Genomic DNA, 24,843 nt, shown 5'->3' with positions numbered 1-24,843 from the left:
ATAATATAATTTTTAAGCATTCATTAAAGTAACATACACATATATTATAAACACTTAAAAATGTATGACGAAGAAAACCATCCTCCCCATTCATTCACCCTCTATTCTCTTCCCATGGGAAAACCCTATTTATCCTTCCACGTGTGTCCTTCCAGAAAACAATACTGGCACATAGAAGAGTTTATGTATACAAAGCTCTTTGAGCGACCTTTAAAAATGTATAGAAATGAAACTTTGTACATACTGCGTTTTGCTTTTGTTCACTTACTATGTTCTCTATGCTTACCTCATTCTTTTTAACAGGTGCAGTTTATTCCATTAGATGGAGCATAGTGATTTATCTAACTACATCCCTATTGGTCAACAGTAAATGAATCCAGGGTGTTATTGCTTTTGTTGTTCACGAATTAAGAGTTTTTTGAATTTTACTATTTTATTTGTTTCAGAACAGGCAATATATGCACTTGAAAAAGTGAAAAATTGCTGTCGTGTCTGACTCTTTGAGACCCCATGGACTGGACCCCGCCAGGCTCCCTTGTCCATGGGATTCTCTAGGCAAGAATACTGGGGTCGGTTGCCATGCCCTCCTCCAGGGGATTTTCCCAACCCAGGGATCAAACCCAGGTCTCCTGCATTGCAGGCAGATTCTTTACAGTCTAAGCCACCACAGAAGCCCAAGAATACTGGAGTGGGTAGCCTACCCTTTCTCCAGGAGTTCTTCCCAACCCAGGAATCAAATTAGGGACTCCAGCATTGCAGGTGGATTCTTTACCAGCTGAGCTACCAAGGCTGGTTCGCTACAAAAACAATCCCTCTCCACTCCTGTTTTCTGACACCATGCTTGCCTTTTTGAAGGCAGCCATAGTTATACATGCCATAAGAGCATCTTGCTTTTTCACACTTAATAAAACTCCTCAAATGCCTTTTCTATAGCAGCACTCATAGTCTTCAGTGAAATCTTCCAGATTCTATCTATTATCACTAGCTCTAGGAAGAACTGAGGCCTTAAAGAAAGGACATTCTAGTGGGAATTTTTGGTTTTGCTTATTTCCAAAGTAAAAGAAATGTACTAGAATTCAAAATTCAAGAATTCAGATCTTAGTAAGATACCAAAGAGTTTTTAATAAAAATCAAAGTGATCTACCTCCTATGTCACCCATTCAAGGACCTAACAACACTCCCTACAGAGAAACTTCCTTGTGTCCATTCTCAGTACACTTTCCAGCAATTTAAGCATATTGACAATTACTTTGTCCTCAGTGAAGACAGAATAGCTTCCTTATCACTCCCCAAATGGTGATAAACATGTCTTTAAAAAAAGAATCTCTGCCATATGGGTTTCCATTTGTTTCTCAATATTTCAAAATAGCCCCAACCTTTGATATAACAAATTGGAAAGAGAAACGTTTACACCTAGAAATGAAACAAAGAGTATCACATGTGGGTACTTTCTAGGATGGGGCACACCGAAGATGAAGAGTGTTCCTGACAGATGCAGTATATGTACAAGGTGTGGTCAGCAAGGGACGGAAAACCTGCTCCGTCTTTATCAAAAAGAAGAAACTGATAACCAAGGGTCTCCAGAGAGTATCTATGTATGCAAATTGCAGTAACGATTCCAAAAAGGATTTATAATATCTTTTTCTCTAATTTTGGAAAATGCTTAAGGGTGCAAATCTTATAGACAAGTTTTGCAATACATCACTATTCTGTTGTAAATTTCTCAGTGCATCAAGAATTGCCCACCTTTCACAAATAATGCTTGCTAGAGTATTCTCACATTATCCACCATACATTTCACTTATAAACGTTCATCCATGTGCAGTTGTACAGATCGCAAATTTTCCAACTGGCGTTATCAATAACTTTGAACCTATCCTCTTTCCCAGCTGTATAAATCAACTCATATGTATTGAGGACTAACTATGTACCATAAATCTGATGGAATACAAAGGAACTTTAAGACTGAGAGATATGCCTTAGTGAACATAAAGAATTAATAATCCATGGTAAATACGCAGTGAGTGACATAGAGATGTATGCTGATCAGAATCATTTACGGCTAAAAATAGTCTGAATTTCAGGGATTTGTGTCTTTTGCACGCTCCTGTGATTTCACTATGCAAATAAGAGTGAATAGTCTTAGTGAGGAAAAAATACCCCTGATGAAGACAGGCACTCACATTATGAAAAAACTTAACAAACTGCTCATACTCTGGTACCATTAAGTAATACAAAGAACAAAGCAGTCAAATGCAGAAAATGTAAAATTCATTTTGCTCTCGTTTTTTTCTATCCCATCTTGTATCTTTCCTCTGAGCCTACAGGAAGGTGGCAGGAGGAGGAAAGGGGGCATAGACCAATATAAGTTGCAACTAATTATGCAAATTATTTTACCTTTTTGTATTGCCTTACTTTCAAAATAGTTGAAGAATCAGAAACCCCTATCCTGGTTCTAGCTGGATCATGCAAAAGGACACAAGCATGTGTTAAGTAGTCCTACAAGATTTAGATCAAAAGGGGGCTGAAAAGTCAAAATTTGTTTTTAAATTGTCTATTTCAAATAGTAGAAAAAATTCATTTACGTTCATGTCAGACACACTTGAAAGATGAGACTCTGAGAAGCTAAGCTGAATGCTCCTCAAGTAGTAAAAGCAGTAACTTCCATTTTGGTGCTACTGCAATGAGACCTGGGTGGGAACTAGTAGATCTAAAATTAAGACTGGATCTTGAATAAATTGCACAGCTGAGTGCAATTTTCTTCTCTTTTCAATTATTTCAGACACCTCTCCTCTAATAGTTTCTGAGATTCTTCCTAAGCACCGCAGGCCCAAGTCTACCCTCCCAGAACCGGTCAGAGTCCAGATGCCAAATATCTGATGCCTCGCCCATCACGCAGCCCAAGCTCAAATCCCCATTCCGTGAGCACATCCCTGAACCTGCCCAGTGTTTGCTTTGGAAGCTGCAGGTCTATCATAAGCAAGTTTTCATATACACTTATACAATTTTTTTCCCATTTATTTTTATTAGTTGGAGGCTAATTACTTTACAATATTGTAGTGGTTTTTGCCATACATTGACATGAATCAGCCATGGATTTACATGTATTCCCAATCCCCCCTCCCACCTCCCTCTCCATCCCATCCCTCTGGGTCTTCCCAGTGCACCAGCCCCGAGCACTTGTCTCATGCATCCAACCTGGGCTGGTGATCTGTTTCACCCTTGATAATATACATGTTTCAATGCTGTTCTCTCGAAAAAAATGGGCCAAAGAAATAAACAGACATTTCTCCAAAGAAGACATACAGATGGCTAACAAACACATGAAAAGATGCTCAACATCACTCATTATCAGAGAAATGCAAATCAAAACCACAATGAGCTTATACCCTTTTTTAAACCCGCTCCTCACTCTCTTGGTCTAAGTCACGATTCTCAAATGCTGGTGTCGTAAGCATCACCTGGGGTCGGAGAGCAGCTGCAGCAGCCTCTTCGCCCACCTCTGTGCCTCTGGACTCTCAGGGGGCAGCCACTGCCTAATCAGGCGCTCAGCTGACCACCATGGTCTCCAGGTCAGGCCAGCAGTTTGCAGGTGGCTGCGCCAAGGTGCCAGAGTGCACGGCCCGGATGGCAGAGCTGCAGCACCACGCCAGCTCCTGTACGTGGGTCCCAGTGGGAACATGGGTCAGGCCTGCTGTTCACGAACGGCAGCATCAAGCTTGTGCCACACTCTGTGCCCCAGAGTGAATGACGCACGGAGGGTTTCCAGGGCCTGAAGGAGGATGAGGCCCTGGACCTCACCTTTGAGAAGCCCCCTTAGGGGCTGGAATCTCTGTGTCACCGGCCCTGCTGCGTGTTCTGAACTGGGAGTGAGAGGTGGCCAAAGGGAACCACATGCAGAAGAAAGATGAAAGGGAGACAGATGCCGTAACTGTGAAGATTTAGACCAACCAGCCAAGAGTGCAAACGGCCACCCCAGGTCCAGAAATGCTGCATCTGCCGGAGCATCCGCTACATGTTGCTTCCTGTCCACTGAAAGTCCCCAGCTCACCGGGAAAGCCAGACTCCAAGGAGGTCGATGAGACCCAGGGCCCTGCCCTGCTTTGGAGGAGAATTGAGCCCCGGTGTGGGGACTAGGCTTTTGCCATCAGGAGAGTTCCCAGGTGCAGGCATCAATCTGCAGAGTGGGAAAGCGGGGACAGGGTGGGTAGGGGCAGCTGGTACTGCCGTGCACCTCAGGCCGGTCCACACCGTTGGCCCCTCGTCCCCGTGCATTGAGGTGGTGGTGAGGAAAGGAACTCCATCCGTGCTCTGCTCACATGCTCAGGAGGGCTCTGGAAGAAATTCCCTCTGGAGCCTGGACACTTTATCCAAATCTCTGACGCCAGAATCTCCAGCTTTTGAAAGTGGCTGGAGTAGAGAAGGTGTCTTCCTTTTAAAGAGGGGTATGTAGTAATAACATTTGCCATGCCAGAATGAAAAGTTAAGGCATGAGATCAGGTTGATGGGTTCAACCCACCAGTCACTATATTTCGCAGGATGGAATCTCTCCCAGATAAGGTCAGATTTTTTCCATGTCGTCTCCATTCCTGAAATACGGTGCCAGGAACTGTCCCAAGAAATGTGTTGTGATGACAGGCAAAAGGGCTGCTCAGAGGAACAGCTGCCCACTCCCACCCACACAGCCTTCTGAGCCAACACACTCGTTACGTATTTGCTCCCTTAGAAAACTGCACCTTGGGTCCTGCTGTCTCAGGATGCCAACTGGACGAGTTGTGTGCAGGTGGTGTATCTTGAGTATTTTAACTTTTGTCTTAATATAAATATCCTGGCTTTGTGTTTTCATCTAAGGCGCTCATTCCTACCCGGCAGTCTCAGGGATAAGAAAGCAGTGGCCCTGGGTCTGCTCAGCGGGACCCCTTGCTGCTCTCACCACAGAGAACAACTTTTTGGCATATATAGCCTGTTGAGCCATCTCATTTTTGCCAAGCAGAACTGGCTTTTCTGCAGTGGTGTCCTCTTTTTTTTTTTTTTCTTTAATTTATTTATTGATGTATTTATTTTTGGCTGTGCTGGGTCTTTGTTGTTGTGTGGGCTTTTCTCTAGTTGCTTCAAGTAGTGGGGGCTACTCTCTAGTTGCAGTGTGTGGGCTTCTCGTTACAGCAGCTTCTATTATTGCGGAGGACAGGCTCTAGGCGCCTGGGGCTCTGTGGTGCGCCCCCAACTCTAGAGCCCAGGCTCCATGGCTGTGGTACACAGGCTGGGCCACTCCATGCAGCGTGGGATCTCCCCAGATCAAGGACTGAACCACCTGAGCGGGCGGATTCTTTACCACGAAGCCCCCAGGGAAGCCCCTCAAGTGCCCTCTTGAAATCTCTCCACCTTCAATGTTTCAGAGGAGGCGAGATTTTAACTCGGTTGCCCCATGACTTGATCTCCTACTCTTGGAAGACTGGAAATTGGTCTGAACAGGAAAAGGTAGGGCAGAGAGGTTAGGAGAAGCCGAGGCAGGTGAAAGGCACCGAGAAAAAGCAGAGAACGGAAGCCAGTTGCCTATGTGATAAAGGTCTCGTGTTCCAGGGCCTCTCATCTCACGACAGAGCCCTCACTCTGCATACCAGATCCATCCTTCACTGGATGGAGCCAGGCCTTCTGTGCACAATAGAGAGTGTGAGTATGTGTGTGTTTATTTTAATGTGAGCTGGGAAGGGCAGATGCTAAGAATTATACCTTTGTACCCATTCCGTGCTACCCAGGGATGGATATACAAAGTAAGGACTAAAATCCTTAACCTTTAAAAATTCTAGGCTTTTTCTCCTTGGCTTCCAGAAAGATCACAGCAATGGCGTCTTTGTGATGACAGTAACCAGTGTCCTGCTGTGCAACAACAGTGATTAACTGTTGTGGGAATTCAAAAAAAAAGAACCTCCCTTACACACTGAGATCACCGCAGACCTACCTCACTGTGCCGAAACCAGCGAATGCCATGGAGAGCACTGGAATTCTTGTCTCCCCCAAATGCCACCCCCCACTGCCAGTTAACGCATTTGTCAGGGCCTTGTAGGACTGACACCACCCTTAAGGCAGAAAGCAAAGAACTAAAGAGCCTCTTGATGAAAGTGAAAGAGGAGAGTGAAAAAGTTGGCTTAAACCTCAACATTCAGAAAACTAAGATCATCCAGACCCATCACTTCATGGCCAATAGATGGAGAAACAATGGAAACAGTGGCAGATTTTATTTTGGGAGGCTCTAAAATCACTGCAGATGGTGACTGCAGCCATGAAATTAAAAGACGCTTGCTCCTTGGAAGAAAAGCTATGACCAACCTAGACAGCATATTAAAAAGCAGAGATATTACTTTGCCAACAAAGGTCCATCCAGTCAAACCTATGGTTTTTCCAGTAGTCATGTATGGATGTGAGAGTTGGACTATAAAGAAAGCTGAGTGCCAAAGAATTGATGCTTTTGAACTGCAATGTTGGAGAAGATTCTTGAGAGTCCCTTGGACTGCAAGGAGATCCAACCAGTCCATCCTAAATGAGATCAGTCCTGAATAATCATTGGAAGGACTGATGCTGAAGCTGAAACTCCAATACTTTGGCCACCTGATGCAAAGAACTGACTCATTGAAAAAGACACTTATGCTGGGAAAGATTGAGGACGGGAGGAGAAGGGGATGACAGAGGATGAGATGGTTGGATGGCATCACCGACTCAATGGACAAGAGTTTGAGCAAGCTCCACAAGTTGATGATGGACAGGGAAGCCCAGCATGCTGCATTCCATGGGGTTGCAAAAAGTCGGACATGAGTGACTGAACTGAACTGAATGGTAGGACTTCAAAAGTCACTGATTCAGTGACTACTGGTTGGCCTACTTAGTGTGGAACTAAAATGTGTGGGTCTTCCTCCACTGTTTGCAAATTTCTATGAAGTAGCTCCTACTACCCAATGGGGTGTATATGCACCAAGAGAAAACTAATCTTTCAAAAACTCTGAAAAAGTGATAACTCCAAAGCTAAAATTTTAGTAGTTCTCTTATTCCCAACTCATTTTTTAAAAGAAAAGCTTTGCATTCTCCTATACGGTCATCTGACTACCTAACTACCAAAAAGATTCATATCAGAGGTCAGCAAAATTTTCTTGTTAAAGGATCAGATGGTAAAGATTTTAGGCTCTGTTCACTATAACAGTCTGTCGAAACAACTCAAAATGTGCTTTTGTGACTTGAAAACAACCACAGACATGATAAAAATGAATCAGCTGTGTTTCAATAAAACATTATTTACAAAAGTAGGCAGCTGACTGGAGTTAGCCCATGGGCTATAGTTTGCTGCCTTCTGATATAGACTAAATATATACTTGAAGAGGTATCTGTGGTCTTGTAATGTTGCCAATATCAAGATAGAGCCATGACTTCTTGTAAACTTAGAATACCCTCCACTATTTTCTCCAAGATTCTGGTTGTTGCATATTTTATTTTAAATACAAGCATACACCTAAGACCAAAATATCCAGAGTTCAAATAAATAGGCAGAGAAAAACATTATGCTGTGACCCTCAGATCAAACAATGTTCACGCCTTCATTATTTTACACATATTTGGGGGATACCTATGATATAAATTACTATGCTAAGTATTACACAGGATGCATATGGGTAAGATTTAGACTCTTTCATTAGAAAGTTAAGAACCCAACAGGGAAAAATAACACATTCATACGTATATATAAGATATACAAAGTAACATGTCACAAAAGAAATAAAAATACATTTCTCTAGATGATGGAGAAATTAGTCTTGATTGACTTGAGGAAATGTAGAGTTTTGAGAGAGAGATCAAAGCCCTTTTCATGAAGGAAATATGATATATGTACCAGGTCTTATAGTCCTAGGCAAGTAGAAATTAGAAAGGCAATATTGAGAGAAAGGACATAAAAACAAAGAAAACAACATAAACAAAAGTCCAATTGTGGAAAAAAAAAAAAGCAGAAACTGTATGGGCTAAAAATGAATAATTTGTGCAATCTGAAGCTTATACCGTTTTTGAACCCTATTTAAGAAAAAAATACAACATTACATACAAAAATGAATAACATGTTTGTAATGAGAAATAACAACAAACGAAATATATATAAAGCAGACAAATACTACAAATATCACAAGATCCAGACACTCTGGAACACTTGAATTACATTACCACCTAACACACCTCTCCCTGGTGACGCTATCCTCATCAATCCTGTCTCCACAGGACAAAGAAGATAACTCGGGCTTTCCTCCAGCATACTTGATCTTACTGTGTTTTCTTGCAATAGTATATAAAAGTTTCTTTCAGCTTCACAAACTATCTACTAATAATGGGTAAAATTTTAGGACAGCTGTCAAATTTAAGAAACTCTTTATGTGATATTTTGGGTCATTTCAAAGCTCTCTGTGCAGTGACTAATTGGAAATATTCCTTGAACTGATGATAAATCTATCATGAGTCACTGATGTCCTCATGTAGTGGCATATAACTAGTTTTATGTTATTTTTGTTGGAGGAAGTATTACATGTCAAGAATTTAAATCTTTTATCAATGTGCTCATATGTCATGCTACATCATCAATCAGATTATTAAACAGTTCAAGAATCTATTCACTGGGGACTTTGCTGGTGGTCCAGTAGCTAAGACTCTGCACTCCCAATACAGGGGGTCCCAGTTCAATTCCTGGTCGGGGAACTAGATTCCCACATGCCACAATATAGAGTTCACATGCCACCACAATGAAGATCAAAGATACCAACTGCCACAATTAAGATCTAGTGCAGACAAAGAAATAAAAAGGACCTATCCATTAAGTTCATTTGCAAAGTAGTTCTTTCCCTTAGTGAATTTAGAGAGCAAACACATATGATGAAAAAGCCTTCAGAAAGGTAATATCTGTTGTCCACTAAACACTGAATAGCTTTAATTACAAATTCTGTATTTCTCCAGTTTGGTGATTTTATTACCTCTTTCAACAATCAACTGCACTAGTAGCACTTCAGTTGTTTTAAATGTTTAAAAAATTTAAACAAAGTATGTACCAACTTACAAGGTCATAAAATTAATACTACATCTGCTTGATGAATAACAAAATTTATCATGATATATTTTTAGTGCCATCTAGTGTTTAAAGGGCTTCATAGAGTAAAGTGAAAGTCGCTCAGCTCTTTGCGAGCATGGATTTATACAGTCCATGGAATTCTCCAGGCCAGAAAACTGGAGTGGGTAGCCTTTCCCTTCTCCAGGGGATCTTCCCAACCCAGGCATCAAATGCAGGTCTCCTGCATCACAGGAGAATTCTTTACCAGCTGAGCTACCAGGAAAGCCCTCACAGAGTAAATATTTATTTATTTATTTATCATAGAGTAAATAAACATGCAAACAATTTAGTTTTTAAAATTGTGTCAACATATATTCTTCGATTCTATACCCCAGTCATTCCATCTAAGATTTTATATTAAATCTGACAATAAAAGAATTGTAAGATTATGTGAGTTTACATAAATTAACTGTCGTGAAATAAAAGGAATTAAGTCATCCCTTCACTAATTCTATAGGAGATGTCAGTCAAGACATCAGCTATGTAAGACAAATAGACAGGCAAGAAAAGAAAACCTCTTCAATAAATGGTGTTGGAAGAACTGGACAGCTACATGTAAAAAAAATGAAATTAGAATGTTCCCTAACACCATACACAAAAATAAACTCAAATGGATTAAAGACCTAAATGTAAGGCCGGAAGCTATAAAACTCCTAGAGAAAAACATAGCAAAACACTCCTTGACATAAATTACAGCAAGATCCTCTTTGACCCACCTCCTAGAGTAATGGAAATAAAAACAAAAGGGACCTAATTAAAATTAAAAGCTTTCACATAGCAAAGGAAACTATTAATGAGGTTAAAAGCCAATCCTCAGAATAGGAGTTGCAAGCAAAGCAACTGACAAAAGATTAATCTCCAAAACATACAAGCGGCTCATGCAGCTCAATATCAGAAAAACAAACAACCCAATCAAAAAATGGGCAGAATATCTAAACAGACATTTCTCCAAAGACATACAGATGGCTAACAAACACACGAAAAGATGCTCTACATCACTCATTATTAGAGAAATGCAAATCAAAACTACAATGAGGTACCACTTCACACCAGTCAGAATGGCCATCGCCAAAAAATCTACAAACAATAAATGTTGGAGAGGATTTGGAGAAAAAGGAACCCTCTAGCATTGTTGGCAAGAATGCAAATCGATACAACCACTATGGAAAATAACATGGAGATTTCTTTAAAAACTAGGAATAAAACTATCTTATGACCCAGCAATCCCATTACTGGATATATACCCTGAGAAAACCATAATCCAAAAAGACACATGTACCAAAATGTTCATTGCAGCACTATTCACAATTGCCAGGATATGGAAGCACCCTACACATCCATCGACGGATGAATGGACAGATGTTGTACAAATGTACAATGGAATATTACTCAACTGTAAAAAGAAAAGCAATTGAGTTGGTGAACTGAGGTGGATGAACCTAGATCATGTTATATAGAGTGAAGTAAGTCAGAAAGAGAAAAACAAATACCCTATATTAACACATATAGGGTGTGTTAGAATCTAGAAAAATGGCACTGATGAACCTATCTGCAGGGAAGGAATGGACCCAAAAGTTGAGGACAGTCTTGTGCACACAGGAGGGGAAGGAGGGTGGGACACATCCAGAGAGTAGCACTAACAGATACACACTACCACGTGTAAACTAGCTAGATAGTGGGAAGCAGCTCTGTAGCACTGGGAGTTTAACCAGGTGCTCCTGTGATGACCAAGAGAGGTGGGACGGAGAAGCCAATGGCAGCCCACTCCAGTACTCTTGCCTGGGAACTCCCAAGGACGGAGGAGCCTGGTGGGCTGCAGTCCATGGGGTCCCGAGGAGTCAGACACGACTAAGCGACTTCACTTTCACTTTTCACTTTCATGCATTGAAGAAGGAAATGGCAACCCACTCCAGTATTCTTGCCTAGAGAATCCCAGGGACGGGGGAGCCTGGTGGGCTGACGTCTATGGGGTCGCACAGAGTCGGACACGACTGACGTGACTTAGCAGCAGCAGCAGAGAGGTGGGATGGGGGGAGGGGGGAGGAAGGCTCAAGAGGGAGGGGATTTATGTATCACTTCAGTTCAGTTCAGTTCAGTCGCTCAGTCGTATCCGACTCTTGGCGACTCCATGAATCGCAGCACGCCAGGCCTCCCTGTCCATCACCAACACCCGGGATATATGTATACTTAGGGCTAATTCGCATTTTTGTGCAGCAGAAACCAACATAACATTGTAAAGCAATTATCCTCCAATTTAAACACACACAAAGGGACTCGTTCTCAGTGTAATGCCCAGATAAAATGTTTCATACAGTCTTAGGTCGAGAAGGATATGTTTGAATCAAACCCAGTTGAACTTAAACTGTTATGTGTTATCTCTTTAAATAAAAAAAAATATATGATTAACTTTATAGCTCTATTAAAAGTTTTCTAAAAAGTTTTACTTAGCCACCTGCTGCTGTCTCCGCTGACTCCCCACCATTCCTTGTGATGGACGAAAACCGTGTTCAAGGTTGAGAGCCCGCTGCGGTCTACAGCCGGACGCCAAGGACTTATATTAAGTACTGGGTCACATTTGTCAACCGCGAAGCCAGGTCCACGTGCTTCACCCTGCAGGCCGCCCAGCAGGTGCCGCAGCTCGGGGTCCGGCTCGGCTGGGACAGGAACAACCGCTCCAGGCAGAGCCCTGCCATGCTGGACTGCACCTGTCCTGGGCCACCTGCACCCGCCGCAAGGAGGCCAGCTACAACCACTGGCTGACGCCCGCGGCCCTCGTTAGCCTGAGTCTGGACAACGAGGGCCAGGAGCTATTCGTGACCTTCAGCTCACTGCCCCTGGTGGTGCTCGACGACCGCCTGTTCTCCGACTCGAGCATGATCATCTCTGAACCTGCAGGTGTCACAGCACTCACAGGCTCTGCAGGAGCTACTGTGGCCGCTCTTGGAGACTCTGAGCCCTCTCGGCTCTGCCTGTATCCCCCGAGTTCCTCGCAACTAACTAACCAGAGCGCGCACGCCGACGACGTCCTCCCGGGCACGCGCACGCAGCAGCCGGAGGAGACGTCCTCGCGGTGTGGACCGCGAACTCTGAGCGCTTCTGCCAAGTGCTCCTGGGTCTCAGTGACACCGCTGAGAGCCTGCTGCACGCCGTCCAGCTGGGCCTGGAAGTGTTGCCCTCCACGCTGTCCACGGTGGCCAGCATCTTGAAGGGCTGCGCTTGCCTTGGTGGGTACCCACGGACCACGCCGGTGCCTGGAGCCCTGGAGCTCATGTGGCAGCGCCGTGTTTCTGTGGGTGGAGACGACTATCAGTCGGGCCAGACCAAGGTCAGGTTCGTGCTCGCGGACTTCCTTATTGTCTCTGGCCTCAAGACCTTGTCCATCGTGAGCTACAGCCACCTGGCAACAATGATGGGCAGAACCGGTCGGCGCCAACACAGTTCCGCTCCAAGGAGGTGTCCAAGAGCAGCGTGGCATACGATGTGCTGGTGCCCGGCGACGCTGCTCTCTACTTGCAGGGCGAGGAGCCAGATCACTGCATGGTCATCAAGCACGTGCTACACGTGGGCGACAGCAAGCGTGTCCTGGATGAGTACACAGCAGAGCGGATGCTGGGCGGTACCAACACGCTGGAACTGCACACAACACGTTCGAGGACTCGCTCCTGGCCAGCCCCTCACGCCGGAAACTGGAGCCGCTGCCAAACCATGCCGGCACGTGATCTTCTGCACAGATGTCAACCCAGAGCTACAGAGCTTCCAACCGGTAGCAATCGCTGCTCGGCTTGGCTTCCTCTTGCAAGCACAGCTTGGGCGATGGGGCAGCCCGGTGGCCAACCCACTCTTCCACCAGCACCAACTGCATTGAGAGTACCCTCAGAGTCTGCGTGGGGCTCCCACTGCAGAACCACGTGCTTCTGGAGCACGAGATGAAACACCCTGTCCTCGAGCGAGTTGGGCTTGTGGCCACTGCCTGCCCTGTGCTTTGTAAGAAAGGAGCAGCGCCAACCTCCCCCAATGGCTTTACTGGTGACACCAATGGGCACTCCAAGCTGAGGCATCCCAGATGCCCACCGCCTAAGCCCATGACCATACAGCTACTCCTCAGGAGCCCCGAAGAAATAAAGCTAGTGCCATCCCAGGGACAGAGGAGCCTGGCAGGGTTACAGCCCAATGGATCATAAAGAGTCGGGCACGATTGAATTGACTTAGCACCTATTATCCAAAAAAAAAAAAGTAATAAAAAGTTTTACTTAGTAAATCAGTAGGTTTATGATAACCAAAACCGAATGTTTAAGTTATTTAATCAAAACACAACTTGCTTGATATTTAGTATTTTATCCATAACAAATAATGCCAGGTTAACAAAACAGAAATTTATTTAAGCTGTGTTGTTATGTGTGTGTGAAACATAAAACTAAAAAAGAAATTTCTGCAGTCACCACGAGAAACAGCAAGGGATACCGGTAACAAATTTGTTCTTTCTCTTTTTTTACTATTAATTCGTTGACTATATAAAACAGCTGAATTTAAAAAAATAAAAATAAAAAAATAAAACAGCTGAATTTACATGCTATTAAATTCATCTTGCTCTTAGAATCAGAGGATAAGACTGAGACAGTAAAAACAAGTTACAGATTTTGAAAAACAATACATACTACAGATACCACAAGATCCAGAAAATATCATCATCATTATATCCTCAGCTTAAAAAAAAAAAATCGGAGTAGGAAACTGCACTCCCTTAGGCTCACACCAGCCTTTGTAAGGATGCAGCAATGCCCGGAAACATGGATTATCTCTGGACTAAAGTTAGTGCTTTTAAGTTGAAGTCATGCTCCCACTTGGGTCCTAGGAGACACACGTAACACACGTCTCAATTTGCTTGTGTCTGCAGAGGCAGTCACTCCCAGAATGCTCAATCTAGGCCAAGCGTGCAACAGGCCAGGAGCCACTCTACCATGTATAATAAGAGTATGTCTTTATGATCCCCCAGGAAGTTATGGAAACAAAAGATGAGTTACTTCAAGAAGTTAACAATCAACAGTGTGACATATTGAACGCCAGTCAGTCCGAAGGGAGGAAAAAGAAATGTGGTAAAAGGCAAGTGAGTGGTGTCTGGCTGGAAATTCCCTTTTTTGATACTGAATCTTGGAGAGCACCAGTGGCAGTAGGTGTGTGTGGGTGTTTGTGCAAATCTGTGTGTATTAACTGGCAAGCAGCACAGATAAGCCACTTTGACTGGTAGCCCAATAGAGTACACTTTGCTGTGAATTCCTCTCTGATCCAAAAGCATATATATCTTTTCTCTCCTGTGAGAGGCTCTCAGCTAACTTGCTATACCTTCCAGGTACTCAAAAAAATATACTCTGAATGATTTTTCCCTTTAAAAATTTCTAGTGCAAAGGAGAAATTTTTTTGATGGGTGGAGAGGAAGCAATGTTTACCTCATTGGTTTCTGCTTAATCCAGGTGCTATTAAATTCTACCTACTGATTAGAGTTTCAGTGTGAAAAGAGCTCCCCCAAAATATTTCTTAAAATATTCATCCTTAACCCTAATAGCAATGAGTATTCTGATTTTAGTGAATGGTTGAATCAGGTCTGACAATTCTAACCTACAGTCAATTAGAGCGCTAGTTCTCAAACTGACTATAGAAGCACAAACAAGAAAAAATATCACAAATTTGATCTGCTATTGTGTTTTGCCCATAAGTCATCATTTTCTCCTCTAATTAGCTCATTTAAAATTGTTTCAAATGTGATACAGTGCATTATAAAACCAAAAGTTTTCATTAAAATATCTTAAAACCACATGCTATTTTAAATTTTTTTCCAAAAATAAGTTGCATATTGTATCTTTTTACTTGTAAGAATTACTTTTTATTTAACCCATCTATTCTATCTTCTTTTCCGTGTAGAACTTCTCAAGCAGAAGAAAACACTTTTTTAAAGAATCATCTAAAAAGCGTCAATCATAACTACTTTCATTAATTCTTCCCAATATATCACAATTTTCTTTGGGCAGAAATTCTTCCTAGTAAACACATATTCTGTTTTTGAGTATTTATGATATATTCTGGAGAAGGAATGGCAGCCCACTCCAGTATTCTTGCCTGGAGAATCCCGTGGACGGAGGACCCTGGTGGGCTGCTGTCCATGGGGTCGCACAGAGTCGGACACGACTGAGCGACTTAGCATGCATGTATGCATTGGAGAAGGAAATGGCAGCCCACTCCAGTGTTCTTGCCTGGAGAATCCCAGGGACGGAGGAGCCTTATTGGCTGGCGTCTATGGGGTCACACAGAGTCGGACACGACTGAAGTGACTTAGCAGCATGATATATTCTCAAGATCATACAGGTGCTAATTATCACTTCTAGGGCAATCACAGGGCTTCCCAGGTGGCACTGGTGGTAAAGAGCCCACCTGCCAAGGCGGGAGACATAAGAGACGCAGGTTCAATCCCTGGGTCAGGAAGATACCTAGAGAAGGAATTGGCAACCCACTCCAGTATTCTGGACTGGGGAATCTCATAGACAGAAGCCTGACAGACTGCAGCTCATGGGGTCACAAAAAGTCAGACACGACCGAAGTGACTCAGCGCAGCACAGCATAGCATGTGGCAATCACATTACGATACCTGAATGCATCAAATCAACGTGCTAAAATGGTTCATTTTAAATGTCCAGTGGAAAAGAAAATTGTGAGTTGTTTAGTGTTTGGATTTTTACCAGTTTATAAAATGGTTACACCAATATATTCAACACATTAGAAAGGCTAATCTCGAGGCTTCCTAGGTGGCTCAGAATCTGTGGTAAAGAATCTGCCTGCCAATGGAGGGGACACAGGAGATGCGGGTTTGATCCCTGGGTCAGGAAGATCCCCTAGAGAAGGGAATGACAACCTACTCCAGTATTCTTGCCTGGAAAACCCCATGGACAGAGGAACCTGGCAGGCTACAGTCCATAGGGTTGCAGAGAGTCAGACATGACTGAGTGACACAGCATGCACACATGCTTTAAATTTACACAGTGTTATATGTCAAATATATTGCAATTTGAAAAAATACCTGAGATCACTTTCTAAAGTCCTGTACTCAAAGAAATTCAATCTTAGTTCATCATTGCCTTTCATGCATGTGAAAAATAAGCTTTAAGATGCCTTGTGAAGCTTTTCTCTATTTGGTAAATAGTTTTTCTTTTTTCCAGGTCTTCACTGTAAGCTCTCTAAGACAACATATTTTATTTACTTAAATATTCATTCATTTGTTCATTTATTTAACATAGAAATCCTTTCTTGGTTCCAGAAAAGCTTAAAAGCTTATCCCTCCAATTACAGATTCAAGGGATAATTTTCAGGATAAAGCACAAAGGAAATCAAAGGTAAGAAAACATTTAAAAATTAAATAAATGAGTGGCGTTATAAGAGGAAGAACAAGTGCTTTCAAATATAAGAGTGAATGCTATTATTCAATTCACCATAAGCTGGTTTCATCGTTTAAAGTTCTAAGATCCCTACAATGGTGAAAATCATTAACTGATATACTGGAGCTTAAAGGTGACTGCACCACACAGTCTTAACGTTCTCCTGCCCACGGTACTTCAGAGACTCTTGAGGAGGCTGTCGTTGGGTAGTGCCTCGATAGGACATACCCAGTACTGCCTGGAGAGCTGAGGAATGGGATCAATAGGGCCTTTTTGCTTGATAGATCAAGAAGCATCATGCGGGGGAAAGTCACTCTGGAGGAACAGACAAAGCATGCATGCTGTGATCAAGCACCGTGAGTCACATCAGAGGGGCGGGAAGCATGCTCTCCCCACTCAGGTGAGGCAACAGGTGATGTGACTGGAAAGGACACTTTATGGACCAGGTGAGCGACAGGAGTACAAAAGTCTGGACAATGAACCAAACCAGCTCATGTGGGCTGGTGAATGGAAACCGCATTGCTACAGGATGACCTGTAGGAGAGAGCATATTTTGTAGGCTTCGCCTTTAAACTTACCCCAAACCTGATTGCTCTCCGTTTCTCTGCCTCCATCTCCCTGGTCTAAGCCACTGTTTTCTCTTTCTGGATCACTGCAATAACCTCCTACCCGACTTCCTGCTCCCACTCTTGAACCCTTCTTGATTGTTTTCACACTGCCCCCAGACAGATCTATTTAAAATATAATTAAGGTCATGCCACTCTTCTACCTAAAATTATCTACGGCTTCCTTTCACATTTAGAATAAAGCCAACCTTCCTTACGTTGACGTAAGCAGCCCTCCATGCTGCTTACGTTCCTGGATACATAAGCAACCTCATCCACCACTTTCTCTCCAGTCAAACTGGCCACCCTATTCTTAAATATATCAGGATGAATAAATAAACCTCACTCAGGCTTTTACAGTTGCCTTACCCTTTGCCTCAAACATTCTTCTCACTGATGCCTGCTTGCTGGAACTCCGCTTGAATTGACTCATCAGATATTTAGTGTATCTGACTGAGGAACTGAGGAACCAATAGGATGAAGCTCTTACTGTGGAATCATGACTGAACACTTGAAAGTCTGAATTCTGTTCAGGTGGATCTATACAGCAGCTCAGCTGGTCTCAGGTAATCATTTCCCTGCCATCCCCACCAGCAGGCCACCATTATAGATCACCTTATACCTTATTAATGTCTTCTTTTTAATGTCTGATATGACTGCCACCTATCACTGTCTTCTACCATACATGCTTCATCTTTGTCCTTAGTAGCACTTACAGTTATAATTTATACAGTCAGCTATCCTAATCTGTAAGTTCTACATCCAAGGATCCAACCAATGTGGATCAAAAATGTTTGAAAAATATTAAAGCTCCAAAGAGAAAAACTTGAATTTGTAGCATGCTGACAATTATTTACATAGCATTTACATTCTATTGGGTATTCTAAGTAATCTAGAGATGATGTAAAATATCCAGGAAGATGTGCACAGGTTATATGCAAATACTATATCATCTTATGGGCTTCCCTGGTGGCTTGGATGGTAAAGAATTGCCCCACAATGCAGGAGACCTGGGTTTGATCCCTGGGTCGAGAAGATGCCCTGGAAGAGGGCATGGCAACCCACTCCAGTATTCTTGCCTGGAGAATCCCCATGGACAGAGGAGCCTGGCGGGCTACAGTCCATGGGGTCACAAAGAGTTGGACATGACTGAACGACTAAGTACAACAATACCATCTTATATAAGGGACTTGAGCATCTGAGGATACAGGTATTTGGGGTCGGGGACGTTGGAATCAATGCCCTGCAGATGCCAAGGGATGGCTGTACTTATCTGTCTGTGGGTTGTCTATCTGTGATGGAACTTACATCACTGAAATGTAGGTTCTATGTGCACAGAAACTTTGATTTCTTCCCAGCAGCACCACCACTTGTGCTTAGAACAGTAATTGGTACTTAGGGTGCTCAATATATACTTATTGGTTAAAGGAATGACTAAATGAGAAGCTCTTGATATGACAGCAATTTCAGGAAGGCTAGAGTTTCCAGTTCGTAAGCGGAGACTGAACCATGGGAAAATCTATTTGATATAGTCTGATGAAATACTTTGAGTTCCTGGCACTGTGAACTGACATTTGAATTTGAATGTTTAAAAGTATCTCAAAGCAAAAATCTACACTTGATCTTCCCCCAGGACGAGTGTTTCCTGTCTCATTAAATAGTACCACTCCTCTCTCCAGGCATGCAGGTTCTCTGTGGTCCTCTTTGCTTCCCTTAGAATGCTCTTCCTCTTCATCCTGTCTCACACCCACTCCTTAGCTCAGTTAATTTCTACTCATTTTTCAGATCTGTGATAGGTTATCTTTTACAGAAACAAGAATATTTCCTGTCCGCTGTAACCTTCCCCAGAACCTTGCCTCTCTCTGTGAAGACGCAGAGCCGCTTTCCCCTTCCTTTGAACTTGGGCTGGCCTTTGTGGCTGCCTTGAGAACAGAATGCAGAAGCAACACCCCAGCTTCTGACTGGCTCTGTCCCTCTCACGATGCCCGGACAGGGAACCCACCCACTCATTGTTCGTGGGGAAGTCCTGGCTGTATGGAGAGACCCGGGTGGGTGCTCTGGTCAGAAGTCCCTGCCTACAGGCAGCTGAGTGATGAGCACTCAGCAGACTCTGATTCCGACCTTAGAATCCACCTCCCCACGCTCCTCCAGCACACACACGGGGCCTTTGGATCGTCCATTGGAGCCCCCAGACACCATGGAGCAGAAGCAATAGAATACATTTGCTGTGTCCTGACCACATTCATCACCTGCACACAGACCTTATGACCGAAATAAATGCTTGTTTCATGCCACCAAATTGGGCCAGTTTTTTACCAACTCAAAGAGATCTCATTCAAAGTTCCAACCCAAAGGACACCACCTCTAACTGGGGCAGAACCTCCTTTCAGAACTCGACGTCCCTCTGTCTCAAAGTAAAGTTTCATGTTTGTTTTTGTGATTATCTGACTCTAAATTCTTAAGTATGGTAAGTCTATCTTGCTCACTGATTCCCATCTTTTAACTTGATTCCCTAAGTCAAATACAATCAGAAAGCATGCTGTTGAATTATTTTAATATGAGTGCCAAGCCCAGATGACCTGTTGCTCTAGATCTATGACTTTCTTTGGGTGAAAGTCTACCATTCATATACCATTTCTCTTAATTACCATATTTGCAGTATTCTTTTATCTCACTAAGTGACTCCATGTAAAATTTTAAAATACTACTTAACATGTTAATATATACTTCTATTAGTTAATATCTGGATATTAGTATTTTAATGCCTTCAATTACCTGGTAGAGATTAAATTACTTAATGATCTCTTATTTCTTATTCATATCCCAAATTTTGTTTCTATAATTGCTCTGATTTTGTTAGAAAATACAGGATCTGATTATACGTATTCCAGGAATTATGAGCATTCATCTCGGGGTTTCCTGATAACCTCGTTTAAGATATGATAGTAAGAACATGGACATCAGAGGCAAAAATTACTAGGTTTAAATGCTTTTTGAGCCATTCAGCAGTTGTGAGATCTTGGGAAAGAAACTTACAGCAATTTTATTGCCTTGTGAAAGAGGGCAGATTGATTATCCTTGCCAGTACAGTATTCCTTTCTATGCCCCCTCATCCCTTGGCATGAGAACCTCTAAGTGACCAGGTGGCATTTTATAGTTGCAGGTTCAATGGATCACTTCCTGTATCCTTTGTAGGGACCCCCCCTTCCTCCCTCCATCCCCCAGGAACCAGGATCTCCATCCAGCCTAGCAGAGCCTACAGGAATGAGAACCATGAGGTCTGTAAGTGAGTCACTGGAAGTGGTGGGGAGAGCATCACTTGGCAAGTCAGGAAAACAAAAAGAAAATGCTTTCCTTAGCTTATGTTGACCTGCAAGAGTTCTAAAATTCTTATTTTGAATTGCCAATGAAAAGTCACGTTAGTGACTATAACTATAAAGATAGTGAAAGTGTTAGTCGCTAACACTATAAAGTGTTATACTTTACACTGTAAAGTTTTTCACTATAAAGATAGTGAAAATGTTAGTCTCTCAGTTGTATCCGACTCTTTGTGACCCCATGGACTGTAGCTCGCCAGGCTCCTCTGTCCATGGGATTCTACAGGCAAGAGTAGTGGAGAGGGTAGCCATGCCCTCCTCCAGGGGAGCTTCCCCACCCAGGTATCGAACCTGCTTCTCTTACATCTCCTGTATTGGCAGGTGGATTCTTTACCACTAGCGCACCTAGGAAGCCCAGAAATCTACCTACTACATTGTTAAAAACCTTGCTGAATTTGCTTAACATACATTATGATATCTAATTATACTAATAATATAACCAGAGGACAGATACTATTATCGCTTACAACAACAACAATTTTGTTGTTTCCAGATTCGCCAACAATGGCTATCAGGGTTCTTTAAAATATCTATAACAGTATATTTTTAAGTTATGAAAAATAAATTCTTTAAAGGACATATCTGTTGCACAAGCAAAGGATGAATATAACTGAGGTTATTTTGAATTCTTTTAAAGAAAATCTCAACCTGTCTTCTCTCTATGCTTATTTCTACAATGTGGCCAAAATCCTAATGCCGAATCAGTGCTTGTGGCATTTCCATGGCAACACATCAGAGTACCTTCAGCGTAAGGCTGTCTTCACTTAATAGCATCATAAACAATTCACCTGATTATGGGCTATTAAGAGGCTAGACACAAGCATATGAGAGTGGAAAAAAGAAAGGGAAGCTTCTTTTAATGTTCTTTGGAATACATTTTGGCAATCCCTAATAAGCCAAGATAAGAAAGAAGATGCTGTAAAATGCTAAATTATTCTTCCAGTTGGATTTTGCAAACCTTCAAGAGCATCCCAGCTCACTGACTTTGTAGAAGTGCTTTTGCAAAATCCAGGGTGGTTTTTCTCTGTACAAAGTAGGTTTTGAATTATTTTTCTTTCCTACTCCCTCATTATCCACCAAAAAATTTTTTTCTCCCCACATTAAACACAGTGTTTCTCACACAAAAGTGAGAAAGTTTATGACACACTTGTATTATGTATATGTTATTTTAAGCCGAGAGAGAGAAAAATAGAGTATATAATTGGGAATTTTATGTCAGGGACAGAGCCCAGAAAGGGAATAGCTTTTTAAAATCGTCATTCACAATTTTTCTTTAAGTCCACCTAAACACATGCCTCCTGAGAGGCACCCTAGCAACTGCCAGAGTAGATTGACTTCACCTCTGCACTGAGACTTTCCAAGTAGACCCCCTCACTGAAGTGTGTCTAGGCTGTCAGTCGATGTTGAAATTTCTGTCTATATTCTCATTTTTTTAATTTCTAGGAGGAAAAAAAAAAAGCACTCCTGGGAGAAGAAATGTGTTAAGTCACATTAAAGTTAATGAGTTTTATCAAACATGGTATTTTACTGTCTAGCTGTTTAGATCACCCACTCTCAACTATCTTTAAGCAAAGGGGGGTAAAACCACTTCCCTTTGTATATGCCTGCAAGCTGACTTTTTGTAAGTTCTTCCCCCACGGGCCTCCTTGCTGTGCATTTCACATTTTGACTGCAACTTACTCCCCACCCTCCAGCTCTGCCCCCGATGTTCATACAGTATGTTTCACCCATGGACAGCTTTCCGGAGGATAAATTTCAAGGATCTGGTTTAACTGACATTTGAAAGTTTTCATCCAAAGGATTCTCTCTTCTCTGACAATGACACAATTTTACCAGGAACTCATTAGCAAAATGATCATTCAACAAGGTTAACACTTTGATCTGATAGAGCACCACAGAAAGGGCAGAATATTAAATAAAGGTAATAGAGCCTTTCAGTATCACAAGAACCTTTTGATATGACTGAGTTAAGCACTGTATGGCGATCAGTTGACAAAGCAACCAGAGACTGCAGTTAAGAAGGCTGTTAGCATTCATGAGTGGTTCTATCAGCAAGATCTCTGTTTCCTTTTGAAAATGAAAATATATTTTACATGGAGAGTTTAATCACAGTTATGACTTAGCCTATAAAGCCTGCAAGATAAGCAATAAATCACATTACCTCAAGAGGCAAGGGAGAGTCAAAAAGGCTCTGAAGAAATTCTGAAGGTGTGACAGATACAACCTTGGCACTGCAAGAGGAGTCTGGGCTTTAGGGTTAGGTGGAGTTTTCTCCCAGTCCTCACCCAGCAGCTCACAAACTGATCACCTTGGGCAACTTGCTTAACTTGTCTGGGCCTTGGTTTGTACTTGGTAAAAGTACAAAACATAGATCGTTAGAAGGACATGTAACACATTGTCCAAATTAGGATATTTTGGTGGCTCAGGTGGTAAAGAATCTGCCTGCAATGCAGGAGACCAGAGTTCAATACCCGGGTCAGGAAGATGCCCTGGAGAAGGGAATGGCAACCCACTCCAGTATTCTTGTCTGGAGAATTCCGTGGATAGAGGAGCCTGGTGGGCTACAGTCCATGGGGTGGCAAAGAGTCGGACACGACTAAGTGACTGACACACACACACACACCCACACACCAAATTAGGATATTTTGAAGAGTGAAAGAAGGTGTTATTAATAATTATCCCAGAAAAAAAAATAATAATTATTATCCCAGGACAGCAGAAGTAAACCAGGACACTCTGGCAAGCCAGGACATATGGCTATCTTATAATTAAAAATCAATGCCTCACATCACAGGTTTATTGAGGCAATTAATAAAAACAAAATATATAAAACACTTATGTATAGTCAGCACTAGGTAAAAATCACTGTCTTTCTATCCTCTTTTTTTCCCTTTCTCTCCACGGGATAAGAAAAACACAGTTTTTGTGTGTTTGTTAAAATAAAGAATAAGAAGAATGAAATTTGTTCTCACTTGCTCTTATTCATTACTCATTACTTCATGTTATCACTACATAATGAACAGATTATCTGACATCTGACAATATTTATAGGTCAGTCTGTCCACTAAAATACTGTAAATTAAAATAGATTTAAATTATTTTAACAGTATGTACTTTACAATCCACAAATCAAATCATGCTTGTTAAATGAGTAATTGAATGAATAAATCACAAACTTTTCTGTGCTGTATATTACTTTTTTCCTGCCTCTCTGCCTTTTATTATGTATTAATGAAGATAGCGGAGTGTTATTTGCTCAGTCATGTCTGACTCTTTATGACCCCATGGGCTGTAGTGGGCTCCTCTGTCCATGGAATTCTCTGGGCAAGAAGACTGGATTCAGTAGTCATTCCCTTCTCCAGGGGATCTTCTGAATGCAGGGATCAAACCCAAGTCTCTCTCATTGCAGGCAGATTCTCTACTGTCTGAGCCACCAGTGAAGCCCATTAATGAAGAGAGAACAGAACTTAAGTCAAGAAGGTGTCAGATGTCTGGCTTTACCAGTTGTGTAATCTTGGGAAAATCACTTAAGCTTTCTATGTCTCAATTTCCTTCTTGTCAAAACAGCAACTATTGATCTCTTTGAGACAATGGCTCGAAAATACCTAGGACTTCACTTTACATATAACAGCTGCCTAATTACAGCTGTTTTCTTCCTTCTTTCTTCCTCTCCCCATATGGTGTTCCCATTTGACCCCTGAGATTCAAAGCATCCTGGCTCCCAGAAGTAAGCCTCTTAGAGGTCCCTGGGGCATACAGATCGTTTCTGATCATCGTACACTATATTTAAGGTCAACTGGTCAATCACCAACTATCAGATGTGGACTTACTGTCACATTTCAGAAATTTAAGCATAAAAATATAGAAATGTTGATACAAATCTCTGAATCCTTTGATAAAATTCAGAATTTTTTATACTTATCAGTAACCAGAAGAGGGCGTACAGAGATTGGAATACAAACTTCAGCATTAGAGCTAAAGCTATCAAAATTTCAATATGGAAATATTTAAATATCAATATTTTAAATATGCAATATCAAATTTTCAATATGAAACTTTCGACATGAAATAGCACATTTTTAACATGCAAATGCAGAACCCAAAATACCTAAATTATATAATAAATCCAGAAAAATATCAAAAACTCTGTCTTCACCCAAATATTTAAATATTGAATGACTTATTTTTTCAAATGCAATATAAACTCTAATTTATTAACATGAAATGCTTTCTTTCGATGCATGTTTATAAAACAGCATGTTCACTCATATTTAAAAAACAAATGCTTAAAAGATTTTAGTATATTATGA

General features: G+C 42.0%; 1 pseudogene; it reads left to right on the top strand.

Annotated features, from left to right (window-relative positions):
- The first annotated feature begins 4,078 nt into the window (after positions 1-4,078).
- LOC133048172 (inositol-3-phosphate synthase 1-like) lies at positions 4,079-19,424 on the top strand (annotated as a pseudogene).
- The last annotated feature ends 5,419 nt before the right edge of the window (positions 19,425-24,843 follow it).

This window comes from Dama dama, chromosome 28 (assembly GCF_033118175.1).
Source record: "Dama dama isolate Ldn47 chromosome 28, ASM3311817v1, whole genome shotgun sequence".
NCBI lineage: Eukaryota > Metazoa > Chordata > Mammalia > Artiodactyla > Cervidae > Dama > Dama dama.
Note: the sequence above shows the minus strand (reverse complement) of the source record. Positions and strands in the feature narration are given on the sequence as shown.